Below are 20,104 nucleotides of genomic sequence, written 5' to 3'. Positions count from 1 at the left end.
GGATCACATCTCATTCAAATCATGGGCATATGTGAGTCATTAGCATGGCATTTTTGCCACTTTTTAATTATCCAGGTTTGTTGTCAGTCATCATACTCTAATTTTTCTTAGTTGTGGATGTGTACATGTGTATGTATGTGTGTATGTGTCTGAATGTGTATTTGTGCACTTGTTTCCCTTAAGGGGATGGCAAGTTTTCTGAAAAAACAAACACACAAAAACAGAGTGACAACATTTACTCATTTACTATTAAAGAACTTAAGAACTTGAATAAAAATAGTGTGGGGTTCTAAAGTTATAAGACAATCCACAAAGGACTTAGTAATGAATAAATATATTCACTGCAATAAAACACGGCTTCTTTTCTTATTGCTCTGTTTTTGTTAAAGGCATTTTACACATCTTCATGATACAGTTTATCCGTTTAATTTCCATTTCTTTTTCTTGTTTGCCAGAACTTTTCAGGATTTTGCTCCCCTGCTGTTTTAATGACAGGCTTGACAATCATTTTGCTTTGCCGCGGATAATGAGCATGCTAAACGGGGCATTTTCTGCATCTGCCAGCCACACAAATGCCAATGTGCTCTTACAACTGAGGGTACTAATGCAGTCTCGGGAAGCATACAGGGCCTAGGGAGGCCTGGGAAGTTGGAATGTTTGAGTGCTTCAGTTAAGTTTTACCAAACCTTCTTAGAAGATCTATGTGGATTTTTCTGAAGTCTCCTCAACACATAGGATTTCAAAGGCTTACCTCTGTCCACCCTCCACCCAGCAGTTACCTCCTCCTATTGTTCACTGCAGGAGGACTCAAGGAGGAAATTTAAAATTTTGCCTTAATGGGCATAACATTTCTAAGCCAGGGAAGTAAGTTCTAGAGGTCTGCAGTATGACAATGTGCTTATAGTTAATAATAATGTATTATAACAAAAATTTGGTAAGAGGGTAGATCTTATGTTAAGTATTCTTACCACATTAAAATAAAATAAAATAAAGTAAAATACTTTGCCCTCAGCCCCTGTTCTCCTATGATTTCTGTACAAAAGCTTCAACTTTCCTCTTAACAGTTTCACCTCCACTGTCTCTCACAAAAAATAAATACTTTTTCCCCTACAGAGGAACTCACAGTTCATGACTACTAGAACTGAAGACCTCCTGAGTGAGGAAAACACAGATCATAAAAAGAGCCATGTGCCATATATTCAAATGCTGCATAAAGGGGAACTGGAATAATTAGACGTTTTGGCCAGTTATAAAGAAAATTCAGCATTTGGTAAAATGTTATAACTTCCTTGTGGTTAACATTATTTTATGGACTTCCACCCCTCTGTAACTACTTAAAGTAGAACTGTTGTTGGAATTTACCACTTTGCAAAATATAACATTTGGGATTTGTAAATATTCAAAACAAAAAAGTGTGATATTTGGAACAGAGATTAAATGAATAAATCCACAGTTGATCTTATTGTAATATTTATGTCTCTTCTAGTTAAGTAGTGGAGAAGAAGAGATAGTGTGAAGCAAAACACTGGGCTGGTTGATTCAGGCTCTATGGTGGTACTGCCCCGGACAGGTCTTTGGGACATACTCTGGGGTCGGGAAGCTCATTTCTAGAAGGAGAGAGTCAGACATCATGATTCCTTGAATCCATAAGACTCCAGATCTGGCATTTTTAAAAAGGTTGAACCAACTGAACGATGGGTTCCGTATCCCCAGGCCCTTCCCACGTCTCTCTCTCACCACACCTGAAAGATGGTATCATTAAACACCAGGGTGCGGCCCGGCTAAAGAAGAGGTCAGTTGTATATTAAAGTCCCTTTCACCTTCCTCTGGTGCTCGATGGTCTTCCTGCGTGGGTCCTGGCCCTCCTCTGTCCAGCCCCGAGCTGGGCCTGCTCTCCGGAACCGACTCACACACCCCTTCACGTCAGCACCATTTTGGCTGAGGGCCGCTGGAGCAGCTGCCGCCCAGGCAGGCCCTGCTCATGCCCTAAGCTGACACATGACAACTCCTATTAGGCTGAGGTCCTCCATGGGAAGCCAGTGGGCCCTACCGGCCATCTCCCTTCTGTTTCCCCATCTGCTGGCTCCCAGGGAGGGGGCAGGGCTTGGGTTAAGTGGGCATCTGAAGCAAGGACATGGCCAAGGCTGTAGAGCTTGCATGCTCCCTCTTTTTCACATGCTGCCTTGCAGGGGTGGAACCTGACCCCTAGGAGAAGATGGGGTGACTTGGGATAGCCCGGCCCCTGCTGAGGGTCTCTAGTCTGCCTCCCACCAACCCTGCCAGGAGTCTCACACAGAAGTCATATTCGCAGCCAGGGTTAAACATGATAAGGTGTTCAATGGGAGGCAGTGCCAGAGGATTCTTGGTGTGTCCCTTGCACTTGTTTGAATGTCATGCCTTTTAATATTCATTCTGATTCTGAGGTGAGTGTAGGGGTGTATGTGTGTGTGCACACACACAGGAGTGTATTGCAGGTCCCTTCCCAGGGTGTCCCAGTATGCTCCTATACATCAGCCAGGAAGAGCAACGACTTGAGTCAGGTGGGTCTGGGGCAGGCTGGGTAATGGCAGGCCCGGGGGTCCTGAGAGGGGCCAGGCCATGTGTTCTGCTGGGTAGTGCTGGGCTGGCAAGGTGGGAGGTTGCTGGGCCGGGGCCCCCTTTCTCAGCTCAGCCAGCAGGCCCACAGACTCCTAGATGCTACAGCTTGAAGGGAGAGGTCTGAGGGGGGATGTGGCTCAACACTTTCACTTTCTGAAGATGAAAATGGGTCCCAGAGAGGAGTGGTCCGTCAAAGGCACGTGTAGTTAGTAGTAGGAGCTGAAGCACCAAAATCTAGACTCTGTGTGTGCAGGTCCTTGTCTTTCTGTCATGGTCTTGGTGTCTGGGAAGCATCTGCTGATTGAATGAGCAAGTCTGTGCTTACACAGTGCTTTCTCCTCTACCAGGAAAGACATGGAGATCCTGATGCATAGGGGAACCGTGTGTCCCTGTTTCTCCTCTCTCTCTCTCAGAAGTGTAACAGTTTAGACAATAAATCATATTGCCTCTTTGCTTAGAATATTCTCATCTTTCTAGAATTCCCCTTCTTCAAACATAAGTATCCCTGGATCCCAGAGCTGCCACTGGGACAGCCAGCTCAGAGTTTCACAGAAGGTTCTGATGAGTTTCTGGTTGCAGGTAGCCAGAGACCTAATGGACATATGCATGAGCTAGGTTAACCAGGACTCAATTCAGCCTAACAGAGGTTTCCAAAGTAATTCCCTAGAATTCATTTTCCTCATCTGTAAAATGAAGGAATTGTACTGGGTTATTCTTAAGGCTCCTGGCAGCTCGAAAATCTGCATCCTAACAATCTATGAGTTCATTTTTGTGGGCCTCCCCCTTTCCACGTTTGCCCCTTCTTCACTAGTGTCCACATCAGTGCGATTAGGGGCACATCTGAGGGCACCTTAGAGCTTGTCCGAACAGGTGCCCTATTTGAGACAGTAGCTTTACAGCCAAGAGGGCAGACGTCTGCCCTGCCCCCACTTCCTTCTGGTTCCCAGTCACACCGGGTTTGAGGAGAGCACAGGACACACCGAGAGGCTGGACTCCCATTTCCAAGTGGGGAACTATTTGCCCTTTGTCTCACTGTCACAATGCCTGGCAGGAAAAACTGGGGGCTCCCTGGAAGGAAGGGTGTGTCCTGTCAGGGAGAGCGACTGACTTCCCAGTAGAAGGCTGTTTTCTAAATGGTGCTACCCAGAGAGTGGGGCACCAAAGGGGCTCCCATCTTTTAGGCCTCTGGACTGATTTGATGCCCTATCCTGGGAGAACATGGTCTCCCTGCGGAGCTTGGTTCTTAAAGACATCTGATGTGAAGTCACGACTTGGTCTTTCCAAACAGGGAGGAGCCGCATCCAGCTGTGTTTATTGAGACCGTGGGCCTCAGTGAGTGGCAGACAGGAGAGTCAGACCACCTGGGTCTAAAGCATAGTTCCCTGCAGCTGTGTCGCTTTCTGTAAATTTCTTTCTTAATCTCCTGGATTCTCCGTTTTCTCATTTGCAAGGGATGGAGGGGGATAAAAACAGCTATTCTTCCAGTGCTATTCTGAGGATTAAATGAGCTAATCCCCAGCACAAACAGAATACAGTGCCTTCAGTGATAGCTGCTTCGCAATCGTAGTGAACACAGTGGGCTGTTGGTACTGAAAGTTCTTTGATCCACTGAAAGGGGCCCGTGGCTTGACAGATGAAGTATGAACCCATTCTATGCACTTGAGCAAGCAGGGTCTGTGCATGGAGTCAGTGTGGCAGGAGGAGAGAGAATTTTCATCAATGAGTCATCGGTGGGCTTCAGAAGGGCCAGGGCTTAGAAAGGGGAGCATAGGCCTGAGCCTCAAGCAAACTGGGCCCTGGTTCTTAGGCTCCCTTCTCAATGCCAAAGAAAAGAAATTGGGGGAGCTTTCAGGAACTATCAGGTTATTATTCTGATGTGTTTATGGCAGTCAGTGAAAATCCTAAGTCACTAAAAAGCTTTCTCCCATTCTCACACAACTGGTCCTCTTTAGCCAGGCTCTGCATGGTCCAGAAAGAATTTGATACAAGCCCAAGTTCCTTCTTCTCCTCCAGACCTAGCATGCTTTGAGAGGAAGGCCAGGCAAGTGGCAGGTAAGGCTGGTGTCTACTGCCTCAGCCTTGACAATGTCTAATATCTATTGTCAGGCTTACCTTAAGGGCTCTGACTGTATTGTCTTCCAGGAACAGTCATAGGAGAGGAGAACTGGGGACAGAATTGACCCACTCATCTGGATGATTCCTGAGTCCCAGGGACCTCTGGGGTCTCATTGTTCTCACCTCTGATCTTTCCCTGATGCATCCATAGTCCTAACGAAGTCTGGCTTGCTGAAGAGAACCTTTAGGTCACAGACGATATCAGGATGATACACAGGTTGGGGTGAAAGAAATCACTTCTTGGTGGCCTTGTCCATTAAACCCTTATAGGATTCTGACAATGATTCTTTTTAATGATTGAAGAAAGGATTTGCTTTACCTCTCCCTAACCTAAGATACCGTGAGGCAAGGCTGAAGAGTGGTTCGAGGCTTAATCTAAAACAGACCTGGACCTGATCCTGACTTTGACATAGACCAGCTGTGGACATTGAGCCTGACTCACTCCTCTCTACTCTGCAAAGAGGATAACAGCTTTCACACGGTCTGCTGGGGGAGAGTCAGCCAGACAGTGTGTGAGTGCTAAGCACAGTGTCAAGTTCAATTTCAGGTAACTTCTTCCTCCCTTTTCTTAATTCCTTACATGTAGTTTTCTCTGTCTCCTTCAGGATCTTTCTGAACTGATAGTCCATGGTCAAAAAAGGGCCAACGGCAAGTCGGTAAGAGAATGAGCCATGTGGGAGAGGAGCGCTGAGCAGGGCATCCTCATGTCTGGAGGGACCCAGGAGATCTGCCTGATGAAAGGGAAGTCATCTCACTCAGGCACCCGAGGGTCTGAGGTCTCCATGTCGCAGTTACATAAAGGTTATTAGAGACATAAGTATGGGAAAGCTGTTCTCAGTACCAATGGAACAAGGCCTCGGTGAAACAGGTGAAGATTAGACTCGTGGAAACTTCCCATGACGTGGGGGCAGAGCGTGAAGCATGGGCATGAGTGTGATGGAGGAAGTGAGGTCTCCCATGGCTGACAGGAGGGTTTGCATAAGAAGTCAGGGGTGGTTGACTTTCCAAGGCACTTACCCAGCTGAGGAGTCTGGCAGCTACTCTTCAAAGACACCAGGTAATGGCTCTTATCTTATCAACTAGGAAACCATGGAAACCTTCTTCACATTGCAGATAGAATGAAGGTCCCAGAGGCCCCAAGCCCAGAAAGTGGCAGAGACTGAACCAGCCCGAAGACATAGCCCCTGACTTCTGGCCCAGCAGTATGTGGAAGGCAGCACCCGAGATGGCCCCCGGTGGTCCCTGCCCCCTGGTATTCACACCCTTGTTGGTCCCTCACTGACATGGGCTTTCAACTTGCTTCCAGTGAATAGGATACAGCAGAAGCAACACGATGTCACTCCTAAGCTTAGGTGGCAAAAAGACTGAAGATTTAGTCTTGAACACCTTGTCTCTCTCTTTTCGCATTCAATAAAGATGGGTTGATTGTCTCACGAATTGTTCCATCCATAAACTAGCACTTTCATATGAAAGGGAAAAAATGATGTGGGTCTAGACACCAACTCTGAAGTGGTGGGTGGTTAGATGCTCAGTAGGCAATGACATTCTTTGGATCTGGGATTCATTATTATTCATTAACGGACAACATTATTCACTGGCACAAAGATGCCTTCAGTTTCCCTACCGCCACTCTAAGTACATGAAGTCATTCTAGTGTCTAAGTTGCTGTCCTCATACATGGTACCTTGGCTGTTTGCTTGGTAGCCAGAATAATCAGAGCAGCGCATTCTGTGCCGTAGCGGCATGGGGGAGAAAGGCTGGGGGCTGGGTTCACCAGTTGGGAGAGCCACAGTCAGTGCCTGGGCTTTGTGCTCACCCTGAAGGACAAAGCACCAGGAATGAGGCTGCCCCTGTGGCTTCTGGCCTTTTCATCCCTAGGGGTCTGTGGTTTTAGGGGAAGAATGACATATGGCCCTCTGTTTTTAGTGGACTCTGGCTGGGTTATGCTGGGCTGATGGAACAATGGTAAAAACCCTGGGGTGAGCAAGGGTCCTGGAAGGTCAACTTGTTCATTGTCCTGCTTCCAGGAAGGGCAGCTAATTATCAGTTTAGTAGGTCAAAGATGCAATGAGGAGAAGGTGAGTCTGACTTCAGTGTCAGATGTAGGATGTGCAGGAAGGAAGATTCGATTTCCTTGGTTAATCATCTGGTGCTTCATGTCCCTGATTCAGTTCCTCCTGTTTCTATTTTCATCAAATGATTCCCTGTTTCGGCCCATGTCTTCTTATTCTGTCTAAGGTTCACTTGATTCTGGAGACGAAAGCCTTAATACCCATTAAATAATTGCTTTTAGCCTCTGCTATCTTCATACTCCTTCAGATTGCTCTTCATCTTGAAGATTTTCCTTAAAAGCTGGATTTATGTACTAAAGTCTGGACAAGGCACAGATGGTGGGGAGATGATGACAAACAGAGAAGTGAACAATTTCAGGGACTTCAATACTGTGAGGCTCCTCTGATTTTAAGCATCTTTCTCTGCCACATGAGGAGTTCAGATGATTGATTAAGCTCTGAGAAGGTATCACCCAGGTCAGGGCAGATCAGAGACCAGTCCCAACTGTTGCCCTCATGTCTCATGATCTTTCCAGTGCTTTTCATTTCATAGGCCTGAATCAATATGCAGGATATGACTGTTTGATTTTCTGGAAAGAAAAGAGGAAAAGAAAATTCCTACCCCTTCCTAAAAAACACAGAAGAGCTAGAAAGCTTTTTGGGCTCATTAAACAGGCTGTTACAAGCCTTCTTGGACTTCAAAAAGCTCTTAGCAAATAACATTTTGATGAGTTAAGTATAAATGAATCAGAAACATATGGATAACATTTCCTTGAGAGTACACTAGGGTTTCAGAATCAAGGAGAGTCGCCCTAAAGCCCCGCCCAGCCTTACCCCCTTCGGCTCTGGGCTTGGGTGTTGGGAACTTCCCTCCGTGGACTCATTGGTGGGATTGCTCACCCACTGGCCACCCAGCATGCTCCCAGATCCTTCCCTGGAATTCCTCCTCCTTTCTTGTGGCTTAGTGGCCAAGTGGCTGGGGTGGGCTGGGAGAGGGAAGGTCATCTGGTGCGAAGGAAGGTAGGCAACCCAGTGCTTGGAAGACAGGCCAGAGCTGTGTGCAGGAAGGATGGCATTCGTGGCTACAGGCTGGCTTTGGATTTGTGGCTCTTAGGAAAGCAATTCAAGATGATTTCTTTCTTTCTAAGCAACACAAAACTCTCTTGACCCATCCTCACTGTTCTGTGTTTTCCAGGCTGTCGGAGCTTTCTGGACCCTGCTCCTCAGTGTGTGCAGTGTCTGGGATGGGCGATGCTGAGCTCCCCGCGAGGAGGCACTTATGAATGGAAACCAGGCGTTGGGATTGCCTCAGCTTCTCAGAGCACCTTTCATGTGTCCCACTCAAAATAGCTCTGCCTTCCTCTACCAGGTGAAAGTGGCCCAGAGTAGATGAAACGGCCTTTCTGGGTACCCAGGAGTCCTGCAGCCTAATAAGCTTGCTGGTGGACGATCCTAGGGCTGAGCAGTGTCTGCGTGGTGGTCCGTTCTCTCTCCCTCCTTGCCCTCCACATCTTTGAGGTTGGCTGTTGCCCTGACATAACCACTAGGGGTGCCCAGTAACAGACTCTATTCCAAAGGCGTGAATAGACTCCACGGTTCCTTCTTTTGGCCCTGTTCTAACTTAGTTTGTGTTTCCCCCAGAGCATACCTAGAATTAAGGATTTAGGTGCAGGAGTTGATTTATGAGGTGATTCCGGGAAGCATGGTAAAGAAGAGAAAAAGTGGGGCAGGGAAGGGGGCAAAGTCAGTTAAGGGTGTGTGTGAATGAACAGGTTGCTTATGCGGGCAGCTTGGCTCTGTCCGGATGGGAACCTTCTGAGAGGGCCTCACCGCACAAGGAAGCCGGGGTGTTTATCCACCAGCGGCCACCCCTCCCCGGTGGCTCCTGGAGTGCTGACTCCCCATACTTTCAGCCTACTCAACGTGTGGGCAAATCATGTTTCTGAAGCCACAGAAAGCCCTGGAGCAGAGAAATGATGGTGAGTCAGGGAGGAAGCTGTTGGCATACAGCCGGCCTTTGGGAGGGATGGTAGAATCTGGTCAGGGCAGAGACATGCCCTCCTGTGAATACCTGGGTAGGCTCTCCCTCCTCCCTCTGTGTCCCTTCATTCGGATCCAGCTCCAGCTCAGGTCTTGGATGAAGGAGGGAAGAGGGGAGAACAATAAGGGAGGTGCCCCACAGTTCATTTGCTTATGGACACCACAAGGTGAAGGTATGAATGTGTGTTTGCTGTGCCCACTAGGCTGCTGCTCAGAGTGTCTGGCCCAACGGTGGCCATGCCAAGGCCCAAGGATCCACTCAAAACAGAGCAGGGCTGGGCTCTCCCGCCTGTCCTGGCTCTCAGCATGTCAGGCCTGGTGCAATCATCTAAACCCTTGGTTTGGGGTCTTTTTATTTTCCTTCCTACCCTTTTTGGGAACCGTGGTTGGCTTTGGAGTCAGGCTGTTGCTTTGAGAGGCCCAGGGGAGAGGAAGAGAGGATAGATTAATACAATCAAATTGAGACCCTCGTCCCTCTGGGGTAAGTAGTATTATCCCAAGGGCTATAATTAGATGTTTTTCATGTTCAGAAAAGACAGGAAAGGGGAGTGGTGGAAGGTGGGTGAAAGATAAGGTGGAAGGTGGGAGATGGAAAGGTTTTATCTTTCAGAGGATCCTGTCTAAATTTGAGGGCTTCCTAGGGGCCTTCCTGTCCTACAAGTATAAAGCTTCTCTATCATGCAACACTGAAGTCCTACTCTAAGGCTGTCACCATGATCATTCTTTATTTCTTCGATATTGTATCATGCTCCTTAGCCCCATACAAGACAAGAGCATGGGACAGCAATAGGCAGTTCCCACCCACCTGTCCCCATGCCCCCCTGGAGGTGATTGAGCTGGGTGGGCAGAGGGGACAGTGGGTCTTAGGGAGGACTTCTGTCAGGTGGTGGTGAGGAGCAGCCTTTTGGCTTGGGGCCACTAGGATGGAGTAGACAAAGGGCCATGGCAGGAGCTCACTAGGAGTGGGGTGGGGGAGGAAGGAATCACGCCTTGGCCGCCTTCTCCTCTCTCTCCTTCCCAGATGATTCACTCCGCCATCACTTCCCATCTCTGATACCTGGCTCGCAGCCAACCTGAAGTCTTTCCTGCCCCGCTTGGCTGGAAACACGCAGACTGACAGATGTCTCCTTCAGGACCTGCGACCTCTTCACACCCATCCCAGGGCAGCCACACCTTTCCAGGCTGGTGGGAAGAACTGGGCTTCACGGAGCTTTTCCCCTGCAGCCCTGCAGCCTCTCCGCCACTTGGCTTCTTCCCTCTCAGCCCCCTCATCTTCCACCCTCACCATGGCAGGCTTCCTTTCTCCCCAAAAGCCCCGTCCCCATCCTGCAGGTCCTTCAGCCCCATGGCTCCCAATGGCTTGGCTGTGACTGGCCAGTCACCTCTTGATGGGAGCTTCTCAGCTTCCCCGCAGGTGCTCTCCTGGCCTCCTCACTCCTTCCTCTTGCTGTGATGATTTGGTTAAAGAGGCTTAAAGATCTTCTTAGGAGACTTCCTCAACTATCCAGCATCCACACCCTCTGCCTGCACTTCCTCTGTGGGTGACAGTCCCTTACCATATCTTGGGGTGGTTGTCAGAACCAAGAGAGAACGGACGGATGAAAGTGCATTTTAAGCTATAAAACGAGAAATAAAAGGAGTGCAATGCATTTTTACAGAGAAGAAAACAGAGGTTCCAAGACAACAGAGGTTGGCTCACTTTTCTGTGGTCGATACAGGACTAGGCTCCATTTGGTCAGTGGTGTTCACACCTTCCTGGGCTTAGAATGACCCAAGTAGCTGGATAAGGTGCAGATTCTTGGGACTTCCTTTTAAACTGTGATCTGGTAGGTCTGAGGAATCTAGATTTAAGACACACAGCCCAGGGGGTTCTGATGCAGGAAGTCCTATTAAAAAACACTTGTGGGTGTTGTCTGACTCCTGGCCCATTGGTCTGGTGTCCACCCATACCTAGATCAGCATTTGCCGGCTCCCACCAAGGGGCAGCGAACTCCCTGCTTTTACATTTCTAAGTCCATTTTCCATTTTCCAAAGGATTTGGTTTGGGACTGAGGCCTATGGGCTGATAGTGAAGAAGTATTAGTAGCTATCTCCTCCAACAGTGGCCCCGAAGCTCTCTGGAGGATGAGGTCAGGGTTCCTTAGGTACGTGGGAGCAGAGCAGAGAGGAAGGCCCCTCTGGGCAAGAAGACTGTGAGAGTCAGAGACCAGCCCGGGAAGACCCAGGGACATGGGCCGCTGCTCCCTCCCTGCTGAAACCCATCCCTGCCAGGCTCTTCCTCACCTCCTGCCTTCCCAGAACTCCCAGAGCTGCGAACTAACACACTTGTGTGGACTCTTCTCCATGCTGTGTGGTGCCATTCCCTGCCCACCTGCTGGGCCTTCCCCTGAAGACCCCAGGGGCTATTCAGGAAGTGGTGGGGTCGGAAAAAGTCCTGCGGCCAAGGGGGCTCTGTTCCAAGGCATGTACTGGGAAGCAGCTGGATGAAGTTGTTGTGAGGTGATGCAGACAAGGATGGAAAACAGCATTACCAGTTCTGGGAAGGCCAACTGGGCCCGGGTGGAGGGCCTGGGATGCCCAGCCACAGGCAGGATGGGACGCTGCGGTGGACGAGGATAAGGACGGCAGGAGAAGGAGGGGGCTGGAGACCAGAGCTCTTTCCCAGCCCCATGGGGGCTGGCCGTGTGTTTCCCTCACTTCCATGGGCTTCTGCTCCACTGGGGTGGGGGTGGGGGGGCACCAATATCATAAGTGTGCGTCATGTGCCCAGAACCACCCATCATTGAAGCAAGCTGACTGAGGTTTCTGCCGCTGTAGCAGCCCCTGGAGAAGTCAGACGGGAGGGTGGGATCCTGACCACAGTCACTTGCTCTCCTACTTTCAGGCATCCCAGGGGCTCCTTGGGGAAATTTCTGTTTTTTTCCCTAAGCTGAAGGGAACTTTTGATCTGGTCCTGTGGTTTTCAATGAGTAACTGCACCATGACCCTCCCCCTGGCTGCAGTGGGTCAGCCAAGGATGGGGCAGCCATTGGTGGTCCAAGGGCATGGCCCAAAGGGCTCCGGGGCGGGCCAGGTGCACAAGTCAGCTAAGAAGGTGGGTGTCTATTTAGCGTTTCCAGGAGCACCAGAAAATGCTCACCACCCCATCACACATAGTGTCTGAGATTCTTTCTGAGTTTTTCACTACTTCACTCAGTCATATGACTCATTTCTTACTAGATGAGTTGATGAACACATTTATTTATTTATTGGGTCCTCGTGGCTTCCTGTCTGGGAGTCCTCAAAGAAAAACCTTTGTGCTGTAAGTCATTCCAGTGGACGCCTTAACCTTTCAGGCCACTTTCTCATCCTTCTAGGCTGCTGGGCTGCAAGGTTCTGGGAAAAAATGAGAGACGCGCAGCAGGCCAGGGATCTGAGGCAGAAGAATAGCAAGAGGAAGGATCCCATTTTTCCTGGAAGGTATGTCCCCTTTACGGATGACCTGGAGAAGGGTCGTGCAGATGCCCTTTCTCAGAAGGACTGACACCCAGCTGCAGGTGTGTGGCCAGCAGATAGCCACCAGCTGTCAGGGTCAGCTTCAGCCACAGAGAACCACCTTGCTCAAGGTCATACCCTTGGTAGGCAGCCCACCTCCTGTGACTGACCAGGATAGGGTACACAGGCCGGGGCAGTTCTGCCTGATCCAGGACAAGGCTGAGGAGCAGGGCTCACTCAGAGCTGCCCACCAGCTTGGCCAAGCCCTTGTGCTGTGATATCATATGTAGTTGAACTTCTCTGCCCACTCCCGCCTCTATCCCCTCCCTTCCTTGAGTATCGGTCCTTGATAAACAGTATTCACCTGAACTCCATATCAGCATCTGCTTCCAGAGAACCTAATGGGACATGCTACTTCATGGGTCTTCCAGGGGTAGTGCGGGGTCATGCGTCAGGCCTGCTCTTGGCCCTCAGGCAGCTGAATGCCCCAAAGGTCAGTAAAGGTGGGTGTGCAACCCTCCCAAATACATCCTAACAAATCTAATCAATAGCTACCTTTGTGTGCTGATGGTGGGCCAATACCAGAGCCAGTCTTCTATCTGTGAGCATCCAGCTGCCCAACCCATTGTCCACCAAGTGCACCAAGCCCATTGTTGCCTCGGGTCCTTTGCACTTTCTGTTCTCTCTGCCAGGAATGCTAAAGATTGTGCCCAAACATCACCTTCTCAGACAAAGGTCCCCTGACCCACCAATTGAAAAGACCCTCTACCCAACTGTCAGTCATCATGAACTGTGTCGTTTGTATTTTCTGTTACAGTGAAGATTCAAGATGACTTGGATATCTTATTTTTCACTGCTTTTGGTCCTCACTAGAACATAAACTCCGTGAAATCGGGAACTTTTTTATCTTGCTTGCCTGTCTCTTCAGGGCCTTTGAGGGTGTCTTGAGCAAATATTTGATAGATAATGAATGAATAAATGGAATGAACAAATGTTTGTTGAGTGAAAATTAACAGAATCTAGCTGGAATTTAATAATATTTTGTTCCCAATATATTAATCCTTATTTTTCTCTTCTAGTTAAATGATACTAGTTTTCAATTAGAAGAGAAGTACACAAACTTGATCTGCAGGGAGCCAGTTGGTACATATGGTTGCCTTTGCAGGCCATCAGGTCACTACTGCAGCTATTTCGCTCTGCTGTTGTAAAAGCAGCCACAGACCATCTGTAAGCTGGTGGGCATGGCTGTGTTACAATAAAACTTTATTTGAAAAAACAGGTGGCTGGCCAGATTTGGCTGACAGGTCATTGTTTCCCATCCCTGAGTTAGAGTAGTAATATAAAATTTCCTATAAAATAAAATTTATTGAAGTAAGAAAGGAAATCTATTGAAATAACACTATTAACTAAATAGCTGTACAGAAATCATACACAAGTTCCTGAAGTTGGAGAGAACTCGGTTTTAATTTTTCTTGCATCATCTGTGGCCACAGCTGCAGGGGCAAGGGAGGCTGGGAGGGAGAAATCTCTTTAATTTAATGAGGCCAAACACTGTGGGAGGCTCATACTTAGATGTTCTGAGAGCCTGGCAGGGCCACAGTTCTGCTCTTTATCCTCCTGCTGTTATTTTTCCTACATCCTTCCAAGCTCAACTCTGGTCCCAGATCGACAAGCTGTCATAAAATGCTCTTGCTAGGGTAGGCTATCCTGCCATGGGGTTTAAGTATCCACGGGGCCAGGGTTGGTCATGGCCTTACTTATTTATCTCAAATATACCCTGAGCTTAAACAGAAACATGGCAGGGCACTGAGGAACAGGTGTGGCAGAAGGTGACAAGGTCAGTCCCAAATTCCTAAACCTTTGGGAACATGAAGGCTCAGATTTACTGAGCATTTACCTGCTCAGGCCTGCTCTAAGCACTTTATGTGTATGAACTGATTTGATCTTTGGTCTTGGTAAAACAACAATAATACCCCCATTCTTAGGCATAGGAGTATAAGGAAGTTCCCCAAGGCTATTCAGCTAGCAGGAGGCAGAGTTAGGATTCTAACTCAGCACTAGAGCTCATATACACTAACTCAGCACTAGAGACCAGGATTCTAACTCACCACTACAGCACACACAGCTGCGATGCTACAATGTTCCTCTGGGATCGCAGTGTTGGGTTTCCCAGCAATACACAGACACCTTCGCTATTCTTTCTCCCTAGCTTAAAAAATAACCCATTTACTTATTATTATTTTTTACTGAGGTAAGATCTGTATACGTACAATAAACCATTTTAAAGTGTGCGTACGTTCAGTGGCATGTAGTGTATTCACAATGTTACGCAACTGCCACTGCTTTCTAGTTTCAATACATTTTCACCAGGAGAACATCGGGTATTCATTAAGTCATCACCTCCCCTACCCAGCTTCCCAGATCCACTGCCAACCATTAATTTACCTTCTGTCTCTATGGATTTGCCTATTCTGGATATTTCATATAAAAGGGCTCAACACCATGCAACCTTTTGTGTCTGACTTTATTTCCTTAGCATGTTTTCAAGGTTCATATAAGTTGTAGCATACATCAGTACTTCATTCCTTTTCATGGCTGAATAATGTTTTATTTTGTATACATACCACAGTTTGTTAACTCAACATTTGGGTTGATGGACATTGGTTTGCTTCTACCTTTTGACTGTTGTGAACTTTTGTGAACAAGTATTTATTTGAGTACGTACCTGTTTTCAGTTCTTTTGTGTATATACTTATGAGTGGGAATTGCTGGATTCTATGGTAATTTTATGTTTAACTTTTTCAGGAACCATCACATTTTTCCACAGCGGCTGCACATTTTACATTCCCATCAGCAGTGTGTGAGCATTCTTATTTCTGCACATTCTCTTCAACACCTGTTATTTTCTTCCTTTTTTTTTTCACAATTGTAGCCATCCTAGTGGGTTTCTAGTGGTGTCTCATTGAGACTTTAATTTGCATTTCCTTAGTGACCAATAATTAAACATCTTTTCATGTGCTTATTGGTCATTTGTGTATCTTCTTTGGAGAAATGTCTCTTCAAGTCCTTTGCCCATTTCAAATGTCTGGTCTAGACTTTAGCACCTTTTAAAATTGGGTTGTTTTCTTCTTGTAGTTGAGTTGTAAATGTTCTTCATATATTCTAGGTATTTGACTCTTATTAATATATGATTTGCAAATATTTTTTCCCATTCTGTATATTGCCTTTTTGCTTTCTTGAAATATCCTTTGATACACAAACATTTTACATTTCTATAAAGATGAATTTATTATTTTCTTTTGTTGTTCTTGCTTTTGGTGTTAAATCTATGAATCCATTACCAAATCTGAGGGCATGAATATCTAGCCCTCTGGTTTCTTCTAATGACTTTAGCTTTAGTTCCTACATTTACATATTCCTTATATTTAGGTTGTGGATCTATCCTCATACTTTCAGCTTATTTCTAGCACCCTGGCAGTTTCCTTGCTTCAGGGCAGCTTCATGAGTGCATGACCTCAGCAGCAGCACAGGGACCCCTACTTAGAGGGGCTCTGTGCTTGGTTTAATGGTCTGCTATCAGTGTCTTGAAGTTCTTCATTTTTGAGCATGGGGCCTTGCATTTTCATTTTGCACTGGAACCAGATAATCCTCACCCTCTTTTTTCTGGGAGTACAACTCTGTTAAGGTTTAACTCAAGCCCAACCTCCTTCAGGAAGCCCCTCTTGACCCTTTTCCACTCTCTCAACAAGCTCTCCTCAATTTTCACTGGAGTTATGGCCTATACATATTCTCAGTACTTGGTCACATTAAATTACGCTCTGCCCTTGTTGGCCTCTCATTTGTCTGTGCATGCAAATTTTGTCCCTTTCATCTGGTTATGAGCTCACTGGGTTACAGGGAGGTGCCCCTTCAGCTAAGGCACTACACTGTGGGACAGTGAGGCTCATTCATAGGAATGTTTCAGTTCTTCCCAACTGCAAGTTCCTTTATTTATCTTAGTGCCCCACAGAACACTGAGCCCAGGAGCCCTGTCAGGTGGCCATTCAAGAAACAATGGCTGGCCTTTTCCTGCTCTTCCTTCCTGTCTGTCTCTGACCAGATGGCTTTGCTCCACTCCAAAATTCCAGAATGTTAAGGCAAGAAGGGATTTGAGAACTCACCTGCTCAAATCTATCTTTGGAGGGATAGGTTTCAGAGAGGTCTCATGTCTTACTCAAGAGCACACCGCATGTGGGGGGCTCAGCAGGGAGTGCAGGACAGTTTCTTGTGCAGTGGCCCCCGTCTGTCCATCCCTTCCTCTTTGGACAAATGGAGACCCTTCTTGTGAGTGCAGGTGGGCAGTAGCCCTTCCCCTGTCCAGAGAGCTGACTGGATTCTCTCTGAGAACAGCAGTTCATCAGCCCGATTGGCTTGCGGCTTCCTCCGTGAAATGACTCCCTGGAGCATCCCTGAGAAGTTCCAGGAACAAGCTGCCTGTCAACCACCTTATTAAACTCGTTTCCAGATGTCTCCACCTCAAACTGAGGAAGCAGGAGGAGCGTGAGGGTCTGGGAGTCATCTGTTAAATGAAGTCTGCTGGGTCTGTAATAACTAACATGTGCACCAGTGGAACAGGTGGTCCCCAGAGATGGGGTGATGCCCAGAATGTCCTCCCTGAGGCTTTGTGCAACGTTGAGCAAAGCAGACAGAGTTGGACCAGAATATCTGGGGGCAAGAGAAGAGATAGATGGACAGGCAGTTGGAGGCAGAGTGGGCATGCGGGAACCCATGCAACTGTGAGTGCCTCAGAGAGAGAGGGAGAGGAGAGAAAGGGAAGCAGAAAAACAGAGATGGAGACTGAAGGCTACCATTTGCTCCTGAGCTGCCTGCCAGAGTCTGTCTCCTTCAGAACAGCTCACAAAGTCCACAGCCAAGCCCTGGGCTGTGTGCTTTGCAGACATCAGCTCTTTTATTCTTTGCAACAACCTTAGGAAGGAACTACTGTAATCACATCCATTTCGCAGACAAGGAAAGTGAGGCTCAGAGAACTTAGTGAACTTGCACAAGGTCACACAGTGATAGACAAGTCTGGTTCCTGAATAGAGCCCTTAACCACTCCACTCTCCCGGGTGGTAACTTTTGGGGGAATGATCTTTCCGGGCAGGCCTGTCTCATTCCACTGATGAGCACAGAAACAGGAGCTGGTTGACACTGCCTAAACCTATTCTTACAGGTAATTCTGAATCTGCCTGAATGTGGGAAGAGGACACAGAGCAAGAAATATGACAAGATCTCTTCCAAGCACCAATTTTGGAACATGTTGCACACTTCAGCTGGACATCCTTTTTTCCCTCAAACCCATGACTGAGTCGACTGGCTCAGGTGCCTCTTTTTCTCCTCAGTCTCTGTGAGGGGGCATTCCTACACATATGAGAAACTTGGATTGGTCTCCTGGCGCTGCTGTCATAAATTGTCACAAAATTGGTGGCTTAAAGCAACAGAAATGTATTCTTTCATGGTTCTGGAAGCCAGAAGTCTGAAATCAAAATGTTGGCAGGACCTTGCTCCCTCTGGAGGCTCTAGGGAAGAATCCCTCCCCTACTTAGCTTTTGGTGGCTTCTAACAATCCCTGGTGTCCCTTAGTTTGTAGTTGCATTACTCCGATCTCTGCCTCCGTCATCCCCTGGCCTTCTTCCTTGTGTTTCCTCTGTGTGTATCCATCTCCCTCTTCTTTCTCTTAAAAAGACGCCAGTCATTGGATTTAGGGATTACCTTTATCCAAAATGACTTTATCTTAACCCGATTACATCTGCAAACATCTTATTTCCAAATAAAGGTCACGTTCACAGGTACTAGGGGCTAGGACCTGGACATAATCTTTTTTTTGGATACAGTCTTACCCACTACAATGTGGATATATGGAATGTTTAGGTGATAAAAAGATGAGAACAAAATGAAATTGCAAAGGAAAAGTGTGTGACATGTTAATGAACAGGCATTTCCATGAAAAATGGAATTTTAACCAAGGTTTATACCTTTTGTCTTATCCTTGATTTTCCCTCTTTGTTCTCTGTGTGTTGCTACCTGACCCCCCCTTCCCAGGTACCGTCTCTATGCTTTAGAATATCACAGTTCTTTGGAGTTGGGATGCTTTTAAACTTGTCTGAAATTTCCAAAAGAACACCATATTTGGGGTAAATATTCTGTTTAAACCAGAAAGGCACAGCTGACTCTTGTCTCTTAGCGCAGTTTCACCTCCTAGATCAGAATTTCCTGAAGGTTTGCAAGGAATGTAGTGAAATGGCCTTAAAGTAAAATACAAGACTCCATGGAATTATCAACAGGCTATGTATAATGGGATCCTGTGATTCACTGTGGACACTGGGCTCATGATGTCCTGCCCCCCAAGGACTGTTAAATCTGAGCTAATCCTCCAGCACTAGCTAGGACTTTTTTGGTAGCAAGGGATGTAAATACATTGCCAATAATTTTTCTCCCAGAACGGAACTGTTGGCTTTTGTTACTGGGGATTCCAAAGCTATAGCTTTAGGTATAGCTGGACCTGCGAGCTCACTGATGTCATCAAAACTCTCTTTCTCCTCTCTCTTCCCACTCCTTTGTCCGGTGCCTTGGGGGGATGGCTGGAAGGCGGGGCTCAGCAGGGTCCTCCTCCTCTGCACGTGCTCTCAGGCCTCCGGGTAATCATGCTTCTTCCGTGGTGGCTCCAGGCTCAGGAGAGTGTTCTGTGACACCCAGGGAAAAGCTACAAGACTTTTATAAGGCCTAGCCTCTGAAGCCCTGGCGTGTTACTTCTGCCACGCTGCACTGGCAGGCACGTCATCAGGCCAGTCCAGATTCAAGGGGCGGGGAATGAGTCCTTTCTTCTCCATTGCGGCCAGCTTTAACCAGCCTCAGATCCTTTCTAGCCACAGGACTTTTTCATGTGGGGTCTCTGAATTTGGGAGTCTTCCATTCTCTATGAGTGGCTACAGGATACGAGCCTTGGCTGCCGTGTTTGCTGCCAGCTCTCCTGTCTATTTCGCTCCTGGTGTTGCAGTTCTTGCCCGAAGCTGGACCTCTTGAGGCAGGACTCTAGACTCTGGGAGAGTGAAATAGGCGTTCCAAGCTTCGTTACAGAGGACAGACGAGAAGATCCCATATGGGGGCTAAGAAGGAAGGACCTACTCCAAGAAATGGAATTTAGCTGAAGTCAGCAGTAAATCTGATAGCTGATAAGCAGATACTAGGCCTTTTTCTATGAGATTTACATGTATTAACTTGCTGAATACCTATAACAATCCTGATATATGGACTGTAATAATGTCCATCTTATAAAATAGGAAACTGAGGCCCAAAGAGGCTAAGTAACTTGCCTGGGCTCGTATTTCTAGAAAGTGAGGAACCCATACTCAGACCAAGCAGCCTGGAACTAGAGGCCATGGGACCCTGGCAAGATGCTAAAACTAGTAATTGCCTTTGTAACATCAAGAGACTTGTGGTTTATTGTCACCTAGAGAGGGGTTCACAGGTCTGTTAGCAGCATTACCAAATTAACTCACCTTCTCTAAGAAACCAGATTTCCTTTTAGTGTCTATATAAGTGTGTGCTAACAAACAATTCCTTCCTTCAGCTACCTCCTAAAGTTAGGGTGACACCCATTCAGCTCCCATAGTGCCCTAGGGCTCATATGCAAATTAAGCCAACTAAGTCAGGGCAGCGTTATAACTACGTTATTGCAAACCTGGGTTATTGAGGTCAAATCAAATGAATAGTTTTACTGAGGGTCCACTGGATGTGTAAGGCAGTGCTAAGCACATTAATGTGGAGCTGTGAGGTCTGAGTTTTCT

At 47.3% G+C, this 20,104-nt stretch overlaps 1 long non-coding RNA gene across 1 annotated transcript in view; it reads left to right on the top strand.

The window, feature by feature from the left end:
• Window positions 1–6,134, top strand: part of LOC140844742 (uncharacterized) — a 37,051-nt gene extending 30,917 nt beyond the window's left edge. The window contains exons 2-3 of the long non-coding RNA XR_012123232.1: window positions 5,319–5,581; window positions 5,827–6,134. This is a non-coding gene — a long non-coding RNA (uncharacterized lncRNA). The remainder of the gene's footprint in view (window positions 1–5,318; window positions 5,582–5,826) is intronic.
• Window positions 6,135–20,104: the final 13,970 nt, after the last annotated feature.

This window comes from Manis javanica, chromosome 12 (assembly GCF_040802235.1).
Source record: "Manis javanica isolate MJ-LG chromosome 12, MJ_LKY, whole genome shotgun sequence".
In the NCBI taxonomy this organism is placed as follows: domain Eukaryota; kingdom Metazoa; phylum Chordata; class Mammalia; order Pholidota; family Manidae; genus Manis; species Manis javanica.
The sequence above is the reverse complement of the archived record's forward strand: the minus strand, read 5'-3'. Positions and strand labels throughout refer to the sequence as shown.